Consider the following 25284-nt stretch of genomic DNA (forward strand, 5'->3'; position numbering starts at 1 on the left):
TCTTAGAAACTTTATTCTGTGCACTGATGGTGAAAATGTAAATTGGTGCAGTCACTATGGAAAACAGTATGGAGGTTCCTCAAAAAATTAAAAACACTAATACCATATAATCCAGCAGTTCCACTTCTGAGTATGTAAACCAAGAAAACAAAAATACACACTTGAAAAGATATATCCATTCCTATGATGATTGCAGCATTATTAATAGTAGGTGAAATGTGGAAGCAACCCAAGTGTCCATCGATAGCCAAATGAATCAAGAAAATATAGTATATTTATATAATGGAATATTATTCAACCACAAAAAAGAACGATGTTTTGCCATTTGTGACAATGTGGGTGGAACTTGAGACATTCTGCTAAGTGAAATAAGTTAGAAAAAGGCAAATACCTTATGACCTCCCTTATATGTGGAATCATAAAAAACAAACAAGTAAACAAACTAAGTTCATAGATACAGAGCACAGACTGGTGGTTACAAGAGGTGGTGGGAGTGGGAGAAATGGGTAAACTGTTTTTTTTTTCCCTTAGCTTAAATAAATTAAATATTTTTAACAAAATAAAATAATAGCTATTGAATGAAAATTAGCCATCATCAGTAAAAAAATAATAGTAAAATAAAAATAAAGGCCAATCATTTAATCTTCATAAATTTTAGTTTTTTAATATGCAAATTCTCTACCTAACCTTCAAGGTTATTATGAGGATACAGTACAAAAGTATGTGCCCAAGAACATAGCAGAGAAACTCTAAAAGAAGCTATTGGATAATGCTTTTCAAATGGCAGTCAGGAAAATCATTGTCCTGGATGTGGTATTACTTTCTCGTAGGGACTGATACAGAAAATGCTTCCATAGTGCCTTATAGAAATGCTTTATCCACTTCAATTTATTTTTTTTTATATATACCTGCTTTGCTTTTACCCCCACAGTGTATTCTTATGTATGGTAATTATAGCCACCCTAAGTGGTTCAGTCATCAGACCTCTAATATAACTTAAAAGATTTCTTTTGATACTTAAACAATATATGCCTAGTTAAGATTTCCACTCTCCATTTTGCATCCCTGTCTAAACCAGGATACTTTCTGGCTGGCTATAGTGAACAATATTGTATTGTATATTTAAAGTTGCTGAAAGATAGATTTTAAATGTTCTCACCTGCACCACACACACACACACACACACACACACACACACACACGCACACACACACAAATTCTAACTACATGAGGTTATGGATGTATTAACTAACCTTATTGTGGTAATCATTTTGCAATATATACAATATCAAATCATCATGTTATACACTTTAAGCTTACATAATGTTATATGTCAATTATATTTCAATAAAATTGGGGGGAAAAAGATTTCTGTCCTGTAGAAATGCAAATGTCGAGAGGAGAACATTACTTTAAAGGCTATGGTTTTATCCTACCACAGGACGCTAACCAATTTTGTCTCACAAACTTAGAATTACATTTTACATTCCCTCTACTTTTATCATCAAAAAAAAAATCTGATTTGGCCCCAAAACTGGGAAAGTATTTCAAAATTTATTACATTTTTACATCCATCTAGATTTCATTATCTTTATCTTCATTGTAAAGGAGCGAATGTGTCCCACTCATCTGGCCTTTAATAAATATGCATCTGGATAGTTGAATTATAGAAACCATAGGACTGTATAATGCAACAAGGATTTCAAGGTTATATAATCTCTAGTAGCTTCTGCTTCGTTCTGTCTTTGAAAAAAAGAAATTCTGTAGAATTCCATTTTAACCAATAGCATTTTTTTATTTAATAAAAGACATATTGAATACTGCAGAGATTTTTCTGTTACATAAAGACATAGGATAGAGAAAATGTGTTAACTTTTGACTATAAATACAATCCAATCTTGACATAAAACTGTTTTCATTTCTTCTCTCTGTTTTTTTTTTAATTGAAGTATGGTTGACATAGAATATTGCATTAATTTTACAGATACAACATAGTGATTCAACATTTATAGACATTACAAAATGATCAATTAGTTTAGGTACCATCTGTCACCATATAAAATTATTACAACATTATTGACTGTATTCCCTATGCTGTACTTTTGATCCCTGTGACTTATTTACTTTATAACTGGAAGTTTGTACCTCTTAATCCCCTTCATCTATTTTGCCCATCTCCCCAACTCCCTACTCCTGACAACTACGGTTTGCTTCTGTATCTATGAGTCTGTTTTTGTTTTGTCAGTTTATTTTGTATTTTTGGTTCCACATGTAAATGATATCATACAGTATTTGACTTTCTTTGACTTATTTCATGTAGCATAATACCCTCTAAATCCATCTATGTTTTCACAAAAGGCAGTAGTTCATTCTTTGTTATGGCTGAGTTAATATTGCAATATATATATTTTACATGTTCTCTATCTATTCATCTATTGATGGGCACTTGTGTTGCTTACACATCTTGGCTATTGTAAATAATGCTACAGTGAACATACGAGTATGTATATCTTTTCAAATTAGACTTTTTGTTTTCTTTGGATAAACACCCAGAAGTGGAATTACTGAAATAAATGGCATTTCTATTTTTAGTTTTCTAAGGAAATTCCATACTGTTTTCCATAGTGGCTGCACCAATTTATATTCTCACCATCAGCAGATGACCATTCCCATTTCTCCACATCCTTCCCAACATTTGTTATTTCTTGTTTCTCTGATACTAGCCATTCTGGCAGGTATACGCTGATATGTCATTGTGGTTTTGATTTGCTTTTCCCTAATGATTAGTGATGTTGAGCATCTTTTCCTGTATGCGTTGGCCATCTGTATGTTCTTCAGAAAAATCTCTATTCAGGTCCTCTTGATCATTTTTAATTGAAGATTTCATTGAGAATTTGTGCATGTATGTTTATGAAGAAAAGATATTGGCATGTAATTTTCTTTTTTTGCAGTGCCTTTGTCTGGTTTTGGTATCAGGGTAATGCTGGCCTTATAGAATAAATTTGGAAACATCTCTTTCTCTTTAACTTTTTGGAATAGTTTGAGAAGACTAGGTATTATCTCTTCTTCATATGTTTGGTAAAATTGTTCTTTGGGAGGTTTTTGATTACTGATTCAATTTCATTGCTAGTAATCATTCTGTTCACATTTTCTATATATATATATTTTTTTTTTCTGATTCAGTCTTGGAAGATTGTATGTTTCTAGGAATTTATCCTTTTCTTCTAGGTCGTCCAACTTGTTGGCATACAGTTGTTCCTAGTAGTCTCTTTTTTTTTTTTTAAAGATTTTATTTATTTATTTGACACAGAGAGAGACAGCGAGAGAGGGAACACAACAAGCAGGGGGAGTGGGAGAGGGAGAAGCAGGCTTCCCGCCGAGCAGGGAGCCAGATGCGGGGCTCGATCCCAGGGCCCTGGGATCATGACCTGAGCCGAAGGCAGTCGCTTAACCAACTGAGCCACCCAGGCGCCCCTCCTAGTAGTCTCTTATAATCGTTTGTATTTCTTTTTTTTTTTAAGACCTTAATTATTCATTTGACAGAGAGAAAGAGGGAGAGCACATGTAGGCAGAGCGGCAGGCAGAGGCAGAGGGAGAAGCAGGCTCCCTGCAGGGAGCCCGATGTGGGACTCATTCCCAGGACCCTGGGATCATGACCTGAGCTGAAGGCAGATGCTTAACGACTGGGCCACCCAGGCGCCCTGAATCCTTTGTATTTCTGTGTTGTCAGTTGTAACTTCTACTCTTTGATTTCAGATTTTATGTATTTGGGTCCCCTCTTTTTTCTTTTTTTTCTTGATGAATTTGGCTAAAGTTTATCAAGTTTATTTATCCTTTTAAAGAAGCTTATTTTAGTTTTATTGATCTTTTCTATTTTTTGTCTTTATATTTCATTAATTTTTGCTCTAATCTTTATTATTTCCTTCCTTTTACTAACTTTGGGCTATGTTTGTTCTTTTTTTTCTTTCTATGAGGTGTAAGTTTAGATTGTTATTGAGGTTTTTCTTGTTTCTTGAGGTAGGATTGTATCACTATGAACTTCCCTCTTAGAACTTGTTTGGCTGGGTTCCATAGATTTTACAGTATTTTGTGTCCAATTTTATTTTTCCCATGTATTTTTTTTTTATTTCCTTTTTGATTTCTTCATTGACTCACTTGTTGTTTAGTAGCATGTTGTTTAATATCTACATTTCTGTGATTTTTACAGTTTTCCTCTGTAACTAATTTCTAGTTTCATACTGTTGTGATAGGGGAAAAAAACTTCTTCTTAAACTTATTGAGAATTGTTTTGTGGCCTAACATGTGACCTGTCCTAGAGAGTGTTCCATGTGCACTTGAAAACAATGTATTCAGCAGTTTTTGGATGGAATGTTCTGTATATATCTATTAAGTCCATCTAGTCTAATGTATAGCTTAAGGCCAATATTTCCTTGTTGATTTTCTGTCTGAATGATCTATTCATTGATGTATCTGGGGTGTTATAGTCTCCTACTATGGTTGTATTACTATCAGTTTCTCTCTTTATGTCTGTTAATATTTGCTCTATATATTTAGGTACTCTAATGTTGGGTGCGTACATATTTAAAATTGATGTATTCTCTTGCTGGATTGATCCCTTTATCATTATGTCATTGTCATGCCCTCTTTGCCTCTTGTTACAGTCTGTTTTAAAGTCTGTTTTTTGTCTTGTTTTGTTTTTTTGATTTAAATATTGCTGCCACAGATTTCTTTTTGCTTCCATTCGCCTGGAATATCTCTTTTTATCCCTTTACTTTCAATCATATGCCTGTAGGTGTAACGTGACTGTCTTGTAGATAACATAGACATGGAACTTTTCTTTTTTAATTCATTCAACTTTGTCTTTTGGAAGGCAGCTATGCTCACCACTACACCACCAAGGCCCCACCCATCCTATGTCTTTTGATTGGATCATTTAGTACATTTACATTTAAAGTAATTACTGATAGGTATGTATAGTGTCAGTTTGTTAATTGTTTTTAAGATGTTTTTTGAAGTTCTCTGCTCTTCTCTTGTTCTCTTCCATTGTGACTGATGACTTTCTTTAGTGTCATGTTTTATTTTCTCTTTATTTTTTTGTGTAATTATACAATTTCTTCATTTGTAGTTACAATGGCATTCATATATATTGCAATATTTATATTTAAATTAAATATATATTTATTTATAAATATTTATAAATATATATTTATATAATCAGTCTACTTTAAGTTGATGGTCACCTAAGTTCTAAAAGCACTAAAGTTTTACTACCCAACCATGTTTTATGCTTTTGAGGTCATACTTCACATTTTTAAATTTTGTGTATTCCTTATTTCTTGTTGATACAGTTGATTTTATTTCTTTTGTCATTTTTCTTTCATATTAGATTTATAAGTGGTTGATCTACTACTTTTATGATATGTTTGTTTTTACTAAGAGCGTTTTTTATATAATTTTTTTCTAGTTATGGCCATTTCTTTTCTGTTTAAAGAAATCCCTGTAAAATTTTTATAAGGCCAATTTAGTTGTGATCAACTCCTTTAACTTTGTTTGTCTGAGAAACTCTATCTCTCCTTCAGTTCTGAATTAAAATCTTGCCAGATAGAGTATTTTTGGTTGTAAATTTTTTTCTTTCAGTGCTTTAAATATTTTGGGCCACTCTGTTCTGGCTTGCAAATTTTCTGCTGAAAAATTAGCTGATAGTCTTATGAGGGTTCCCTTGTGTATGACTAGTTGCTTTTGTCTTCCTGCTTTTAAGATTCTCCATTTTTATTTCTTCTTTGGGTGTTGAGTTTGATAAGTTCTTTATAGATTTTGAATACTAGCCCTTTATCAGATATGTCATTTGCAAATATCTTCTCCCATTCTGTCGGTTGTCTTTTGGTTTTGTTGACTGTTACTTTTGCTGTGTAAAAGCTTTTAATCTTGATGAAATCTCAATACTTCTTAATCTCAGGAAACAAACTGAGGGTTGCTGGAGTGGGGGTGGGTGGGAGGGATGGGGTAGCTGGGTGATAGACATTGGGGAGGGTATGTGCTATGGTGAGTGCTGTGAATTGTGCAAGCCTATTGAATCACATATCTGTACCTCTGAAACAAATAATGCAATATATGTTAAGAAAAAAAAAAGAAGAAGATAGCAGGAGGGGAAGAATGAAGGGGGGGAAATTGGAGGGAGAGACAAACCATGAGAGACAATGGACTCTGAAAAACAAACTGAGGGTTCTAGAGGGGAGGGGGGTGAGGGGATGGGTTAGCCTGGTGATGGGTATTAAAGAGCGCACGTTCTGCGTGGAGCACTGGGTGTTATGCACAAACAATGAATCATGGAACACTACATCAAAAACTAATGATGTAATGTATGGTGATTAACATAACAATAAAAAATTTAAAGAAAAAAGAAAGATTCTCTATTTTTAAATTTTGACATTTTAATTATAATGTGTCTCAGTGTAGACTTTTTTGGGTTCATTTTGTTGGGAACTCTCTGATTCCTGAACCCTAGAAGTCTGTTTCCTTCCCCACATTAGGAAAGATTTAGCTATTATTTCTTCAAATAAATTTTCTGCACCTTTCTTTCTCTTTTCTTCTTCTGAGACTCCTATAAGCTCTTAATGTTGTTACAGAGATCCCTTAAACTACCCTCATGTTTTAATTATTTTTTTTTTTTTATTATGGCTGTTCAGCCTGGATGATTTCACTACCCTGTTTTCCAGATTGCTGATCTGTTCTTCTGCATTATCTAATATGCTGTTGATTTCTTCTAGCGTACTTTTTTAAACTTCAGTTGTATTTTTCAGCTCTTATATCTAAAAGCACATTATCTATCTCTCTGTTAAAGTTCTTATCATCTTCATCCATTCTTCTCTTGTGTTCTGTGAGTGTCTTTATGAACATTACTTTGAACTCTTTATCAGATAAATTGCTTATTCCATTTTGTTTAGGTTTTGTTTGTTTGTTTTTTGTTTTGTTTTGTTTTTTCCTCTAAGGTCTCTTCTTTTTCTTTAATTTGGAACATGTTCCTCTCTCTCCTCATTTTGCCTAACTCTCTGTTAGGGTGGAGCTATATCTCCTAGTCTTGAAAGTAGTGGTCTTATGCAGAAGGTATCCTGTGGGGTCCAGAAGAACAGCCCCCTGTCATCACCAGAACCAAGGGCTCCAGTGGTGCCCTCTGTGTGCCCTTCTGTTGTGGAGAAGGAATGAGACTGCTGTGGGCAGGAGTTGTCTCCTGAACCCCACACCCTAGGGTAGGAGCCACTTGGGCTTAGCACCAGTCCAGGCTGAGGCCACTTGCAGGATGCCACAAGTGAGAGCTTTGAAGGGATGCTGGTCCTGGACAGTGCTACCTGCTGGATAAGGCCGCTCACTAAATGTGGTGCAGTGGGAGCCACTTTGCAGGTAGGGTGTGTTGACTTGGCCATCTCTCTTTCTGTTTTAATGCAAATTAGGCAGAACCAGGATTTAGATGACTCAAATCTCATTATCACATCTATCTTAATTTCATAAAAATTATTATAATAAAGATCCTCACACAAAAAAAAAGAATCTCAAAACTTCAGGCCAATGCAAAAATGCTTAACAGCTTATTTACAAAATTGTCCCTTCCTCTACTTCCTTCCTAAAGCCATAAAACCTCCAAATAATATTACTCCCCCATAATCCCTCCTTAACGACTGAGTGATTATCTTTCAAGATAATGACTTTTTAGGTCTGTGTCACACATTCCATACTTGAAGATAAATTGAACAATGTTTTCTTTTAATGTAATAAGTGGAAGAAGACTGATCTCTGTGAGTGGGTGGATTTTTATTTTTCTTTTGAAAGGCTGTGTAACAGACTGGTGAGTTCCAAGACAAATCTAGATACTAGCACTTAACTCATGACACTGTTCCTAAAAGCCTCATTTATAAAAGAGCCCTCTGTGTATGAATTTAAGGTCTACAGAATAAGAAAAGATTGGAAAGAAAGAATAATTGTAATTCTGTTCTGAATGTATGATATGACCTCAAAATATTAAGAATTATAATTGAAATCTCAAAAATTTATTTTGGTATTGTTAGCCATCTTTGAATGAACCTATATTTTATCTGCTTAACTAGATTTGAGGACAGGGGTCATCTTTTCTACATCTTTGAATTCACAGTGACTTCTGTTTTCACAAAATTAGAGAATATTATTTGTGTTGATTTTAGCTTATATTTGTTTTTATATCTAATAATGAACACATGAACACTCCCCACCTCAACATCTCTGCCAGATGATTGTTTAAGCACACCTTGAACATCTTCTTTTTTTATTTCACTCGAAGTACTTGATGAGATAACTTATTTTAGTTTTAGGCATTTTTTTTCTTTTTTGAGACAAAATTTATTTATGAATTTGGTTTTTAGGTCTCAATTTAAGCTTCTGAAAGAAACTTGAACAAACCAGCTTTTTTTCTCTCTCTCTGCAGTGTTTCAAACACATAGTGAGAATTGTCATTTTCTCTTTAAAGTCATTACCACTTTGATTGAGTCAACTTACTTTGTATAATACTTTTGCATACAAAAGACATGATGTAAGTCTCCATGCAATTAAGGAAACAGTTAGGATCTGACCTTTCTATAGGTGTCACATGGATTTAGGAATAGGGTTAACTTTACCAAAAAAGGGAGGGAATTCTCTATGCTTTTATTTATTTTAATAATGGTATAGTCTAAGAAAATTGCTTGGTTATATGGCCCTCTCTGGTGACCTGACCATTATAATTTGAAATGCAAAGAAAACACTGAAATCTTTTTTTAATGGGTAGATATAATCCATCCTCCAATAAAACATAAGACTCAATTTTTATTACCTTCAATTCTTATGTTCTGTTACTTTATCATGTTCATTGGATAAGGTATGTGTATGGGTCCAAAGTTACCTTATTATTTTGCCTGTTATCAGAATTCTGTGGTTGCTATGCCATAGTGTTCATGGTCAGTGCAATGGAGTTACCACTCATTTCTATATATTAGCCACTGTCTCTTATGTTTTAATCATTATTTTGTAAACAGAATATGAGTTATTTGTTCTTGAATGCCATTTTTTTAAATTGACTTAAATTTCTGGATACCTATTATACTTTTAAGCCTATTTTCTTGATTAATTACCTGTTTTATAATCTATCACTAAGATAACTATAGAACAAAGGGACTGAGTATAAGTGAAAGCTAGGTCATCTCCTAATATCTTTAAGAACGGTTAAAGATGCAATCTGGCTTAAAGTAAAGATTTAATAACAAGATATTTCCCTTGGAAGAAAAGAAATGATATTTATTCTGAAAAAAAATTCTAGGAGTATATAGCATAATGCTGTAGAAGTCTTAGAAAACTCTAAAAATGCTTCTGTTACATGATACTGTTGAAAGAGCAGAACAATTTTTCTGATATCCTATCCACTTAGGATTTTTGCTTTTCCCACTTATATCTTTTTAACTAACTTATATGTAAAAAAGTATGACCAGTATCAATTCTTAATTTGTCATGTGCCTGTGCAGCTGAGTTGAAGCCCTAGAAATCAAAGTATACGTTTTAGAGAAGATTTCTTCTTAGATCCTCACAGAAGCCAAGTGCTCCTTATCTAAAAAATTCCTGTGTAGTTAGTTGAGTTCATTCTAATCTTCTATTGATCGGTCTGTGTCAGGCCCGTGTGTGTGTGTGTGTGTGTGTGTGTGTGTGTGTGTTTCTTATTATCTTCATTCCTCACTGCTGTTTTGTTCCCCTTGGGCAACCATACTAATGTAATTGATATATTTCCTTAGACTTTGTATATGTTTTTTTCAAACAGGTCAGCAAACCAACATAACAAATTTTATTTTTTTATATTTTGGCATGCATTATAAAAGGCACTGCAGAAATGTGTGACAGGGAGAACCATACAATTTTTTTTTTTTTTTTTAGGGAGAACCATACAATTAAAAAGAATGATATTTAGGAAGTAGAAGTAAAGTTATGAAGGTTTAAAGATTCTATGAAAGACTTAGATGCTGACCATGAAATATAAGAAGAGAAAAAGTACTGTTCGACTTATAAAGTCAAAAAGGGCTGAGACAAAGCAAAATTAACAAGTGGCAAGAGAAATAATAATTTCAGAAAAGATCATTTCCTTTACATGGTTGTGTGTGTGTGTGTTTTTTTTTTAATTTTGGGTGAAACAGATGACTGTAGAGAAGAAATACAGTAGACAGAAAGAAAAAGAGAGAGAGAGAGAGAGAGATCAAATATTCCCAGGGGAGCTGACTAATTGGAAGTTTGATGTTACAGTTTGAATTATTTGAGAGTGTATCTTCTTTAATGAGAATGAAGCAACCTATATGTAGCTAATTGATAAAGTTTGGAGAGATTCTTTTTTAAAAATATGTTTTACCTTTTCCAATTTAGTTATCTACTAATATTTAGCTTAACAAATCCATTCATAGGTTTAATATCTTCTATCAAACTTACGTTTTAATATTTGATTTTATCTTAGGGTGAGGTCATAATAAAATAGAAGCACATATGGTTTAAATATGACTTGTACTTATAAAATGTAATAATTTCTTGGGCTTTTCTAATTTTAAATACCACATTAACTTGTGTGGTACTACCTATCTAAATATGTGGTTCTACCTACATATTTATTGAGAAAAGAATTATCTGCTTAACAATATATAATTTAATCCTCCTGGCTGATCCAGTTATTAGAACCCCCCACCAAAAAAAAGAAAGAAAAAGGAAAAAAAAAACAGACAATAATTTCATTCTGTTTCATTTTTATTTCTGCTCTGTATCTGTCATTTTTGTTGTTCCAGTAGCTGAAACAATGACTAATGTTGACAGGGGCTAAGACGGTGATTAGAGCCTTTCTCCCGGCAGTTACACTCTAAGTGTTAATCATTTCTTAGGAAGGCATCAGCTAGCTACCTGAGTGGCACAGACCTTTCCAAGAGAGATGTTGTTCATGTTCCTAGAAATTGCAATTGCTGATGTTTCTTATTTTTGACACTCTTTTAGAAACTTTGTGCAAAGTTTTTTTGTTTTGTTTTGTTTTGTTTTTCAGAGTGTATTCCCAAGCAAAAATAGTAAGTCCTAAGATTTATCTCTAGAATGAGAAGGATATGGGATAATCTTCCTCCTAGTCAAACACACTCTGATGATATGAACTCTCTTGAGTAAAAATAAGAGAACAAGTTTTTAAAAAATACTAGTCAATTATAAGTAATAAGGATATTATTTATTTTAATTTTTTATAGTACCAAATATTTCTTTTCCACTTGTAGAATCAGTTATTTCATTCCATAAATGAATAAAGACGTCTATCATCTTCCTTTCTTTCTCTTTTGGTCTTACTTTCTTTCTTTCTTTCAAATCTGTACTTACATCTATGATACTACTCTCTTTAAAATACCATTTTAATGATAGTATGAAATCTATAGAGGACTAGACTCTGAAACTTATAAAATATGTTTTAATGCCTAGAAAAGTGAATTTTCAGGCAACATAAGTTTGAATTCCTTAGAAAGGTCAAAACCATATCCTATCATCAAAAAATAGGCATTATGATTTCAATTTTTAAAAGATGTAAAATATTTGGATTTTAAAATTTTAATTTTTGATTTAAAGTCTACATCAGAATGAACAGTCACTATAAATTTTAGTGAATTGAAAAATTTTCCATCATTAACTGGGATAATCTGTAGACTTGGAAACCAAGGCCCAAAAAAGCAACATTAATTTCTAATGTTTCTGATTGTGGTGTCTAATGCTAATTAGTAGAGTTTCCAACTATCTATTAAAGGCAATGTCCCTTTTTTTTAATTAAAAAATATTTTGTAACATTCCCATTCCTATTTGAAAATGAAATCTTGCATTTTATCTATCTTTATAGATAACTTTCCTAAGCTCAATTTAATACCTGAATTATAATATAAAGGACATGTATAAAGTAAATTATAATAACAGAGGACAGAGTTCAATATGCAAATGTACAAACTAAGAGAGAAGATGTAAAGAAGTGATCAGATGTTCTTTAAAATTGGTAATAAATTCTTGATAATTATCTAAACACAATGAAGTGAAGTCACCCTTCAATTTGTGTAGAAGTTGCATTCCTTGACAAATAATAAACATATAGGGAAGGGCTCTGTAAAAAATACTCTTTATATATGTAAAATGGAGTTAAAGTCTGGATTTTCATGATTGTAAATAGGTTTTCACCTTTGTAAAAAATCTTGTAAGACATTTGAAACTTGGTTGAGTCTCACTTCATTGTATAGCATTGGCCTCTATGTCCCGGTACAACCAGATTCCTGGTCCCTGACCACTGAATGTCCTAGTCAATGCTTCCCACCTCTCTACCCAACTCCCATCCCACAATCAAGTGAAATCACAACCAGTACTTTCCAAAACTCCCAGAAGGGATGGAACTGCTTCCATTCACAACCACTAAGATGAGTAATTGTTTTACAGTGAGATGTGAAGAAAGGTTTCCTGGTGGGAAATTATCTTTCTGTTTTAACTAGAATGCCTCAGACACATGGGATTCTGTGCCTAGGAACAGCTCTATGGACCATAGACAAAAAATAGAATAGAATATATTTGTTACCAGAAGCATTCTGTGAACTTAAATTGCAACAGATTAGCCAGTGGAATATATGGAACCGATGGTATCTGTTGCATGTTACATAACAGGCATTGCAGTCAAGTATATTACAAATAAGCCCATTGACTAGCGAATCCTAAAGGGTTACTGGAAACTCAGGGGTTTTATTGTCTTTGACACTTCTCTGAATTCAAGAAATACAACTTAATATTCAGATTATTATATCAGTATTGGCTTTCGTATATTTTAAATGTCCTTGGACATGAATAGGTATTCAAACTATAATCTGAATTTAATAAATTTCCATTAACTTTCCAATCTTTAAGAATAGTGACCAAATGGAAATGTGATAAAATAGGAAGAATAAGACAATAGAATTCTATGAATCCATTAAAATGATGACTTAAAATGTGAATTTATTCCATGGGGAGATTTATTATATATTAATGGGAAAAAGAGAGAGAAATTAATACACTGTCACCCAGACTAGATCTTCTGAGATCTTCCTGGTTCTTGGTATGAGTGATTCGTTATTGAACCTGGACATTGTTGTTTTATTGTATGAAATTTTGCATCTTATTTAAGCCTTCTGTTTTAACTGACTTTCCCTGGTATCACTATGGGAGAGGGAGATGAGATCTTGCCTTGTTACTGCCAGGTGGAGGTAGAAGCTAAGGTTCCCCACTCAGACTCTATTGACCCCTGAGGCATGATTGTTTGTCGTCTTTACTTCCGGACAGGGATGGTAGGAGTTATAGCTTCCCAGCTGGTCTCCACTGTCAGCACTGTGGATTAGCTTCATTATTCCTGGATGACGCTAAAAGTCCTGATTCTCCTCAAGGCTTCTTTGGACACCAGTCTAGTAGAAAGGGGAAGGGCACCTCACTACTGTCAGGTGTGGGTCTAAGTCCAGGTTCCCCACTTGGCCTTTGCTGGTGTGGGTGTGTGTGGGTCACAGTTTTTTATGTGGTTTTTGGCTAGAATAGCACCTTGCTAGTTAGAATCTTTTCTGGTCTTTTGCCTAGAGAGAGCAAGCTTTTGTTGTTGTTGTTTGTGCATATTGGCATTTCTCAGTTGCCAGCTTACTCAGTTCCAAGTCTGGGATATATGAGGCAAAAAAAAAAAAAAAGCCCAGGTAACTCACCGCCATGTTGCTCCTCAGTCCCAAGTTCCCTAGCTGGGCTGCCTTCTTCTCTCCACTTTTCAGTCATCTTGCATTTGTTTTATATATAATTTCCGGGATTTTTGGTTGTACTTGGAGGGAAGAATCGAAAAATTATGTCTACTGTATCTTCCCAGAAGCAAAAGTCAGCGTGCTTATAGATTTTTAAAGACTCAAAATAGAAAAAAGAAATGCCTTATGTTTATTTTTTTATAAAATGTTTTTAAAGATATAAGCCATGTTCCACAAATCTCTAAACCAGTGTCTGTGTGTTGCCAGTGGATTTAAATGGGATAAGATTTATTTATTTTATTTTTTAATTTTTTTAAAGATTTTATTTATTTATTTGAGAGAGAGAGAGAATGAGAGAGAGAACACGAGAGGGGGGAGGGTCAGAGGGAGAAGCACACTCCCTTCTGAGCAGGGAGCCCGATGTGGGGCTCGATCCTGAGATTCCAGGATCGTGACCTGAGCCGAAGGCAGTCGCTTAACCAACTGAACCACCCAGGTGCCCCTAAATGGGATAAGATTTATTAAAGCATACGTGATATGGCATAATTGATCAGAGCCTGAAGACATCGAAACACTGGTTCCCCACAAGACATAAAGATTGTGGAAATAAAGATGGTGGACTGTACTGTCTGCATTTTATCATCTGTAACCATGACGGCTACATGTTATCACAGAGTGAATACGATGAAGCATATATGATGAAATGACGTTGCCAAATACCAATGTCTGAATAAGAATAAGAAAGTAGTGAAAAGAAGTCTGAAATTGATGTTAGATGAAATTGTTTTAATTCCTGCCTCTGGTTCTAAAGAGATATTCGATCTTCATCAAGTAACTTAATCTTTTGAATCACAGTTTCTACATTTTAAACTAGGTGCCAAATTTTCTTCCAACACTTTTTGTGACTTTGCCATTGATTTTGTGGAACTCAAATAGGTGAGCCTTTGGACACATCTTTTTACATATTAATATGTATAATAAGATGATGCCACATCTTGATTCTTTTATTCACAGAGATAGTTTTAGCAGCAAGTAAAACATACCACCTTTTACAAAACAGTGTGATGTGGCAGAAATTAATAAGTTTAGGTTATAGAGATAGATATCAATCTAAAACTTGGATCCTTGACATAGTGTTTAATATAGTTGGGACATTTTCTTAATCTTTCTATGCCTTAGTTTCTTCTGTAAAATAGAACTAATAGTTTATGCCTCATAAGGGGTATTTTGAAAAGTTAAAGTGTTATATGCAACTTGGTACCTGACAATTGAAAACAAATGCTAAATCTTATAAAACTCTCTTGAATAATGAAAATTAAAAAATAATTTAAAATGTTGTGACTGCATTCACTTCATACATATACATTTGTTTAAACATGAATTATATCAATTAAATTAAATCATAAATTGCCTCATTGCTTCTTCTATAGGATTACTAACATCTGAAGACTAGAATTCATTTTCACTTTTGTATTTCCAAAAACAAATAGCCCAAAGTCTGGTGCTCTGCTATATTTAACAAATATTTGCTGAAGCAATGAATAAATGAATGAATAAACTAAAAGAGAAATTAAAATAATGTTTTCCTATATAAAATAAATAAGTAAACAACTTTAAAAAAAGACCAAAATCAAAGATTAGCTATTTTTGAAGGCCTCAGCCATGCGGGGTAATTTTCTGAAGTCTGTACAACTGATATTCCTACTTGGTAAGATAAGAATGCTATCGCAGTAGGGTTAATGGTATTTATTTTGAACACAATCCCCTTGATTTAAATCCACATACATTTCAGTGATGGTTCAGCTTGGTTAGTTGTGCAAATTAAAGTGTTACTGAAGCCAAGCTCTCTCAAAAGAGATGTGTTCTAGAGAAGAATAAATGGTCAATATCCCGGGCAACTAGTGTATTCACCCAGAAAATAACTGGTGTCCCTTCAGAATGTGATACTGATACTGATGGATTGATTTAGTATTTCCTGGAAGCTTTCAATTTGTTAGGCATCAGACAGAAATTTCAAAAGCAGCCACCTGTCCCACCTGCCTCATTGTAGAAACTCATATACAAAGATAGAAAGAACAGATAGCTAAGGAAAGCTATCTTGCATGTGCATACACAAACACACAAGCATATTTTTTCCAGATTAATTTTGCTTAGAAACCAAACAGAGGGAAAAGCATGCAAAAATTTTTTAAAATTATTTTCTTTGGTGAAATAAATTAGGATGTAAAGGGGGGGAAGTAGGAAATGGAAAAGTTTCATATTGAAATTCAGGAGATTCTGAATTAAGTTACATGAATTTCTCTCTGAATTTCTGGATAAGTTTTTGTATTGTCTCTAGATAATGTATTTCTTATTAGTTATTACATGTACAAAAACAACTTGAATTTATTTAATCCTGAGACAATATCTTGAATTTTCTTTCTGTTTGACTCTTAAAAACATTTAGAATGCAAGCAAATTGATGAAAACCAATTAACTGTTTTTCAACTATTTAAAAATGATTTAAACTAGTGTATAATAAAAGCTCAGGTATAGTATGTCTATAAATAAATGACAAAAACATACATTTATTTCTGAGCTTCCCAGTAGCCAAGACATTAAAAGAAACCATTAAAGTTATGTAGTACTTCGACTTAGTTGAAGGGAACAAAATGTTTAGCATGAAAAAATAGGTATTTTCCATGGCCCTAAGATTTGCAAAGCTATTGTAACAAGATCTTTTATTTACATGAGGAGCTTTGAGAATATTTAAAAGCTAATGAAAGTAAAAATGCTAAGTAATTTCTACTAGACCATACTAACAAATAAATAATCAAAAAACATGGCTGACCATCAAGATATAAAATGTATTTAATAATTTTCAATTAGGTTGTTAAATTACTAAAAGGACAAGCTAATATTTAAAACTTAGTAAGTTAAGATTAAGTTAGTAAGATAAATGAGCTCAGTTACTGCCTAATTTTTAGAGATCAAAAAATAATAAAGAAAAATGGAAGGAAAATCTAAATAATGTTGACTAAAGGTATGTCTTAGAGGGAGGTAAAACTAAATAGCTATTCATGTGAAAGAAGAAACTTTAAAAAGCAAGCAATACTACAGACTCTTAGGCTAATATTTCCACCAGGACTCAAACAGAATCCTGTGATCACTAATGTAGCAGCTGCGAATTTGTATTATCAGTAGTTTATCCTGATAAGATAATAATTCTGGACACTGAGGGCTAAAGTGCCGGGTGTTTATTTTCAATACTGGGACCTGGAGCTGGGTGCAGTCGGGAAAGTGCAGCAACACCTCATGGGGTTCCCTTGGCTACCTTCAAAAGCTAAGCCTAATCAAAATACCAAACTATATACCTCTGAGGCTGATGAATGGTAGGGACATTAAAGGGCATAATTGTTGAATGAAAAATAAGTGCCCTGAATAATGCTGCCTTGGACAGGAAAAAAAATCATATACGTCTTAATTTGTCAATGATATTTTATAAGACTTAGACCAATTTCTTAACGCCAAGTGCATATTACAATTCCTTGGGGAGCTTTTATGTAATACTGATGGCTAAGCCCCATCCAAGGACAATTTAAATGAGAATTCCTGAATGAGATGTGGATCTCAATTTTAAAGTTCCCTGTTGATTTTTAAGCATAGTCAGAATTTGGATTCACTATTATAGGCTACTATAAACATAAAGGAGTTTACTCAAGATGTAATCAAATGCACACTAAATGTGAATATCGTTTTTTTTTTTTTTTTTTTTTTAAGTTGCAATTTGGATCTCTCTTACCTGATTAGAGTTTCTGGACGAATTTGTATAGGAATCATCAAAATCTTGGTCTTCACAGTGCCCAGCACATTTCCCTCCAAATGTGGGACTTTATCAGTGATATCAGGTGTTACACAGAAATAGCATCAATTTAAAAATGCAGTAGTGAGAGTCCTTCTCTTCTTAATTCTGTTTTAATCTTCTGATCAACTTGGGAAGAAAGATTAATTGTGTTGCTAATATATATTTAACACCCCTGTGACACACTCTATTACTGATGGGAATGGGAGACAGGGAAGAGAGAACTCAGACTAAAATTTGGTGGGTAATAGTATCTAATTATAATTTGATAGCATTGTTTCCATTTCTTTGTAGATATTTTTAGAGTTGCATTCTGTTACTTCTAACTGATAACTAGATTCCCCGTTTGATAATGAGTCAATTTAAAGAACAATTCAAAATAAATTATAGTAGAAGTTGTATTCAGATAAGGACCAAAAAAAAATGTGAAAACATTTATCTCAGTCCAAATTAAAAAAAAAAAAAAGAGCCTGAGAGAAGAGCTTATATTCTGATTCTTTATTAGGTATAAAATCCCAGGAAGTAGTAGTGAAGGAAGAGGAGAATGAGCTGAGAAGGAGGAAGAGCATATATGAAGAGGTGTGTTACAGAGCTGGCTACATCTTAGTATCAGGTGCAATAGATTTCATCTCTTGAAACCATCTTCAGAGAGGCCATATAAACTCTTGCACTTTAGGATAGTCCATGGGCAAGTAGGGTTGAGGGAAGGAGACAAACATTTCTGCTGGTCCTTTCTTCTTGGTTGGAGATTTGACCTATGGGTCATCAATTTCCTGCCACCTGAGGAATAGTCAGAGGCTCCAGGTACAGGCACGAAGTGAGAGCACTAGGCTTACATGAAGTCTTTGATAACATCAACTGAAGAAAGAAAGAAAGAAAGAGAGAGAGAGAGAGAGAGAAAGAAAAAGAAAGAAAGAAAGAAAGAAAGAAAGAAAGAAAGAAAGAAAGAAAGAAAGAAAGAAAGAAAGAAAGAAAGAAAGAAAGAAAGAAAGAAGGAAAGAAGGAAGGAAGGAAGGAAGGAAGGAAGGAAGAAAGAAAGAAAGAAAGAAAGAAAGAAAGAAAGAAAGAAAGAAAGAAAGAAAGAAAGAAAGAAAGAAAGAAAGAAAGAAAGAAAGAAAGAAAAAGAAAAAGGAAAGAAAGAAAAAGTGGTCATGAGTCTTTAAGCCAGTGTGGCTGAGAGGATATGATGTGTTACATAAGGCACATCTTATACAACAGTATTCAAGTAACTAAAGACTGGAAAATATTTCCCTGACCAGGGACAGTGCCACTGGCTTTATTCTGACCGTCCATAAATTTACAAGTTTTTATAACATACTCTTGTGTATTTGAGCTGCTCAAAACCATAAAAGTTTTTTTTTTTTTAATAATAGCTGACATTTGGTGGGTACCTAACTGTTCAGTCTGTATTTGACGTAATTATCACCAAACTACCATTATTATTTCCAATTTTGCCAGTGAAGTAGTGGAGGCACTGAATATTAGCTAACTTGATGTAGTAACCAAACCAAATCCATGAGACACAAAGGACTTGAGTTCTTTTATTTGCCATGTATCATTTTACAACCCATGATCTTTCCAAAACTGTCCTTGTATATTTGTTACCTTTTCCCCAGCAGTTTTGTCTTAGGAAAGCATTAGCATTTTTTCAGTTTTAAATGTTTCAATCTTCTTCTTAGACCCAAAGATATACTATATAGACCTAAGATTGGGGGAATGTGTTACTTAACAAGCCAATGCTTCTCAAACTTTAATGTGCATTCTAATGAACTAGAGATGTTGTTAAAATGCAGATTCTGATTTAGTGAATTGGTTTGTTCAGAGCGAGAGATTGTATATTCCTAAAAAGTTTCCATACTTTTAATAGCAAAGGTATAAATGTTATTAACCACAAAGTATTTTACTGAATTACAGATATCTGTAATGTATAATACAAGTAGTGAGGGCAGTCTTCAAACATTATTTGGCCAAATTATTCAAATATGTTAATTTTTTTTAAACCTTGGAATTTCTAGAAGGGGAAATTGCGGCATGGCTGTGGGGCTGGGCGCAGATAGGGTGTGGCTATGCAGAAATGGAGAATGGATTTTTTTTTAAGATTTTATTTATTTATTTGAGAGAGAGAGATAGAGCATGAGCACAAGCAGGGGGGAGGGGCAGAGGGAGAAGCAGGCTTCCCACTGAGCAGGGAGCCCAACATGGGGATCGGGCTCTATCCCAGGACCCTGGGATTATGACCTGAGCCGAAGGCAGACATTTAACTGCTTAACTGACTGAGCCACCCAGACACCCTGGAGAATGGGTTTTGACTACAAATGCTCCTGTGTTATAAAACAGGCCCCGCTTTATGATGAGATAGATTTAGTGAATGAATTAATTTTTATCCACCTCAATCAATCTTTATTGACTGAAAGGAAGAAGAACTTAATTATCAATAATTACCACAAAAAAATAAGTCACATGAAGTAATAATGTTGCCTTGGTTTAAAAGTTGAAAGCCATTTAGAAAATTATGCAAAAGGAGTTTTCAATTCTGACCTTAGTTCCTCCCACTCTGTCTTCTTATATCAGACTTAAATAGAGGAAGTAAATAAAAGCAATGATGCAAGGTTCATGTCTATAACTCAGTTCCTGGAGGCCTCACCCTGCTGATATACAGCTGTAATAAATTACGCACCTACTGTGGTTCTTTTGATTTATTACTGCAATAGATCATGAGTATGATGACTGACATAAACATGTGTCCCATAGACAGCTGGGCTTTGCAATACTTTATTCTCTTTCCACATTTTCAATTGCTCAGTTTGGAAAATAAGAAAGAAAACAAATTGGCAAATACAAGAAGATATTTCTGAAGCAGCCCTCCCCATAGAATCTTGAAGTAATAGCTTTTGAATTGAGAAGTCCCAGTGTTCTTGTTTTCAGTCCCTCCCTGAGGACTGTTTTATAAGAAGAAAAGAAGAAAAGAAAAGGAAAAAACCAAAACATTAATTCACATGAATTAGCATTTTATGAACTCCAGTTGTAGGTTTTTTTTGACTATGTAAATACATAATGACAGACTTCATCTGTATTTCCTCATTCTTTCTCTGAGCCATTATGAGCTATCATGGAAATTAAAATTATAGACATTTAATATCAAAGTAATTAACTAATATGCTATTATACCCCTACTTTAAAAGGAAAGATTTATTCTGTCATGAGTCTAATCTTTCTTTTTTTAAACTTAGGGTTTATGTTCAAGTGTAAATTACCCTTTTTTCTTTCATGTTTGAAACGGCTTTATCTTGGCTGCTGAGAGCATTCCTCCAGTTGGGCACACAGGGCCTCATATTACTGTGGTCACCTATTTTCTCTATTCTTTGTATTTATCTAGAGAGCTGTGTGAAATACATAGTATTTGGTCACAAGAATTTCTTTGTCCCTCACCAACATTTAATTTTATCAGATTCTGTATCTCTTTTGTCAAGAACGGTGAAGATTCTGAGATATTACCCCACTTGCAGAGTTATATACTTTTTATATATGACTATTACAGAAATGCAAGACACTGGGTGAAGGAAAAGAGTTCTTTATTGATACTTATAACCAGATAGCCAGAGTAGCAGATAAGAATTGGTCCTCCATCTCTAGAAATATGAGAGCCAATGGAATCTTTCAAAGTGGGTAGCAGGTTACATCCCATAGACAGGAATGGTGAGGAATAGATTTTTTTCATTTATATATAGAACAGAGAGAGCCACCAACTTTCCCTCGCAAAAGGAGAGAGGAAAGAGTCTTTTGTTTCTCTTTTGAGACTAGTATGGACATGATCCTGGGTTCTCATCCTAACCTTTTGGAGTATAAATACATCTTTTCAAGGGCCATATAAAAACTGGATGTCACCAGCTTGTTTTTCTTTTTATTTATTTTTTATTTATTTTTTTAAATTTTATTTTATTACATACATACATTACATCATTAGTTTTTGATGTAGTGTTGTTTTTCTTTTTAAAAAATTATTTATTTATTTTAGAGAGAGAGTGCACATGTGCAAGCAAAGGAGAGGGGAAAAGGGATGGGGAGAGGGGGAGAATTTCAAGCAAACTCCCTGCTGAGCATGGATCTGGATGTGCGGCTTGAGATCACGACCTTGAGATCATGACCTGAGCCAAAACCAAGAGTCAGTCACTCACTCAACTAACTAAGCAACCCAGGTGCCCCTGAATGAAACCAGTTTTTAAGGCCCAGAAATTTGTCCAAATTTGGGGATTCATCACTTTTAACATTTTGAGATAGTGGTCATCTTTCTCTCACCTTGTGGCTTAACATAAGGACTTGGTCCATCTGCTATTTGGCCCTCTTAGAGAGAAAAGTTGTATTATCCTTCCAGATCAGAGAAACTAGCTAGAAAGTGGCTATTGGTCTAATTTGCATGATATGTGAAGCGTACAATGTTTCCAGGGAAAGTGAAAGCAAATATTCTCTATATTTATATTGTATACATTTCTGTGTCTCAGGAGGTTAGGGCTTTTTTCAGAAGCCCTGAGAAATCCAAGGAAGTTTTATTTTCCCACAAAGTCATATTATGCAATTTTCTTACCACCTTAAAGAATTTAAGATTCTCTTTCTCCTTCCCTCCCTCTTCCCTTTCTTCTTTTCTTTGTCTCCTTGTAGCCATAAAACTTCTTTTATCTCCATTCTCTTGCCAAAGTAGAGCAGTAAATCCCTACCTTTATGCAAGATTATATCTAGTAGGAAGGCAGACATTAAGCAGGATAAATAAATATATGCTAAGTTAGACAGTGATAAGTACTTAGGTAAAACTCATCTTATACCTGAAAGAAATGAGACAGCTAGGTAGCCAAGTGGGTATGTGGTGGAAAAGCATTCCAGGCAGAGACAACGACAAATGTGAAGCCCTTGAAGAGGGTCTGCAATGGATAAGTAAGAGAAGGCCTGGGTGGCTGAAGGGGGAGTTGAGAGGAGAGCCGTACAAAACTCATTTTCCTATTCAATACTCCTTTCCCTTGTCAGTCTCACAGAGTACCTTGGATGGTACCATGTTGACTGAATAGCACCAACACATTAAATGCATTACATTCGATTAAACTCATCTCCTCACCTAAGGAGTTGTGTCTTTGTGGGGATGAGAATAAAAGTGAAGAAAAACTGGCGATCTTGGCTTTGATAGATTAAACCTCCTTGGAAAAAAGAAACATTGAAACCACATCATTGAGATCTGCCAACTTGTGTTTTCCTCCATCACAATTTAGTACCTAAACTTGTCAATTTTTTTTCTGATCAAAATTATTATATTCAAATGTGATTTTCAAAGACCAAATAAGAAGTTAGAAATATTCATCATGAACATCTGATTTGGCTATTCTCCACTTTTTATTATAAAGTTTAAAGGCATTGTTTTCCTTATTGATGGTGACATTGTTTTCATGATTACATTTTTAAACATCACTTATTTTGCCTGATATTATAGGGGAAAGTTAAAATATCATCTTTGTAAAAACAGTTACATCACATTTATTTATTAAGATTTTAAAAACTGATAAAATTATATTCGATTATATCATTTTTCCTGCTAATAAATATGACAAAAAATGTGAAGGCTAAGAAGTGATTTGGATCAAAATCTTGAAAATAAGGAATTAAATGGATCAAGTAAATGTGGACTTAGCAAATCCTAAAGTCTATATTGGACATGGTTATTTTATATGAATGAAAGCTTGTCATCACAGAAATGTTATAAAAATATGATATTACTAGGCTTATTACCTTGAGAGCCATACTGGAAATGTAAACTAATTTAAAAAGTTTAGACAAATGGATCAATGCCAAAATCTTCTATTTTTTACAGTGTTGTATTCTGCTCAGTTTTCAAAACTGGTATCTCAATAAACCTTTGCATTTTTTAGTGACAAATCTCTATTGATCATAGGCTAAGTGGGAGGAAACATGGAAAGGGACTTGTGTGGCAGTGATTTCATTTGTATGTAGTATCTTCTGTTAACTCACTACTAATTGCAGTGGTCTATTATTCAGAGTAGCGAACTCTTACACTGAAGGAGAGAAACACAATTATGTTTAATCCAAGAAAATATAATATTTTTATTTCTAAGTTAATAAATTGGGCAGACTATATGGACTAGAGGAAGCAAACAAAAATTAATAGAAATCTGTGAGAAAGGAGAATGAGGCTTCAATGTGTTTATTTTTGAAAGCAAACCATTGAGGCGAGTAAATAATGTCATTGAATCAACTATTAGAGTAAATGACTAAAACTGAGCTGGGCTCAACCACTGTCAGTCCCCCCATGTATAGACCACTTTTAGGGTACTAATACAATGAAAAAAAGCCACAGGCAATTGAACTAAACAGTAATTAGGGATGGCATGATACGGGTGTTAACTAACTCTTTCTGGGTGATTTTTGGGACAGGAAGTAAGAAGAGTTTGTTTAGTTGAGCATAGATAATCTTAGAAGCTGACCTTAGAATATAAATGGTAAAAAAATTATTCCAAACATGTGACCTCAAGAATATTAGATTCTGTTGGCCTTGTATCTTTTGGTGGCATGTCTTGTATCTTTTGGTGGCCTGGTTACATTTTATGAATCCATGCTCATACAAGTCTGAGTAATCTCTGTTTGGAAATGGAACACATCCTTCTTCTGATAACATTTTTTAAGTTGGCTTGCGTTATTAGTAGTTGTATTAGCTGGTTTCCTTATTTTCTTTCTCCGACTCATATCTTCACAAAGTAAGCAAGGGAGTGGGAAAGAAAGGCTCTGGAATCAAAATGCAAAAATTACAGTGAAATTGTCTTGGGGAGCAAAATATATAGTTAGGACTTATATCCCGAGTATCTGAGCAAGAGCTATTGGTACAGATGCTCAAGCGACCACAAATATGGGCCCAGTGGGTTTTAAATCCTGGGTTATAATATGATGGAAACATTTCCCTAGGTCATCTGCAGCATCAGAAGTAGGAAGATATATCAGAAGTTTATACATACTGTTGGTTTAGCAGAAAGACTTCATTTCAAAAGATCAAGAGCACCAAGATCAAGCCTTGTTCATTCTTGTGATGCTTTCCCTAATGTCTCCTTCCTGCTATGCCAAACCTACTCTTCGATTTTTTTTAGTCTTTTCCCTGGGCTCAAATACTTTTCCTTTACTATTTCCCTGCCTTTCTTTTTGAAATTCACGCAGAATATTGAAAGTAACCAATTATGAAATATTTGGGACTGAAAGTAAGGTGTACTTGAACATGAAAAGTTATGGCATGGTTAACATCAGTGCAGTTACTCTATTGGAAAACATACCTTACATGAGTCAGAAATGCAACATAACATACGCACACATTAATTTTTGAATTGATCATGTCTGTATGAACTGCTCATGTCTGAGAGATTAGGAAGACATCATAAAGCTCTGTATCTGCCTATAAGGCATTTGCATTTAGTTTGAATAATACAATGTTAACACTAGAAGCATTCTTAGAGATAATCCTGACAAGTTTGGTCATGTCACAGATTCATAATTTGCTCATAGATGTAGAGATAGTTCTCTACTCCTCCACTATTCTTCAGAAACTATACACTTAGTTTAGGACTTTTTTTTTTAAACTTCATTACAGGATCATCAATGTTCTATTTTATTATAAATGTATCC

At 33.9% G+C, this 25284-nt stretch overlaps 1 protein-coding gene across 2 annotated transcripts in view; it reads left to right on the forward strand.

Annotated features, from left to right (window-relative positions):
* Positions 1-25284, forward strand: part of LRP1B (LDL receptor related protein 1B) — a 1880289-nt gene that overhangs the window by 1522352 nt on the left and 332653 nt on the right. The window lies entirely within an intron of this gene.

The sequence above is a fragment of the Eumetopias jubatus genome, unplaced genomic scaffold (genome assembly GCF_037043125.1).
Source record: "Eumetopias jubatus isolate StellerSeaLion01/CBP00866 unplaced genomic scaffold, mEumJub1_p1.0 scaffold_3, whole genome shotgun sequence".
NCBI classification, from domain to species: domain Eukaryota; kingdom Metazoa; phylum Chordata; class Mammalia; order Carnivora; family Otariidae; genus Eumetopias; species Eumetopias jubatus.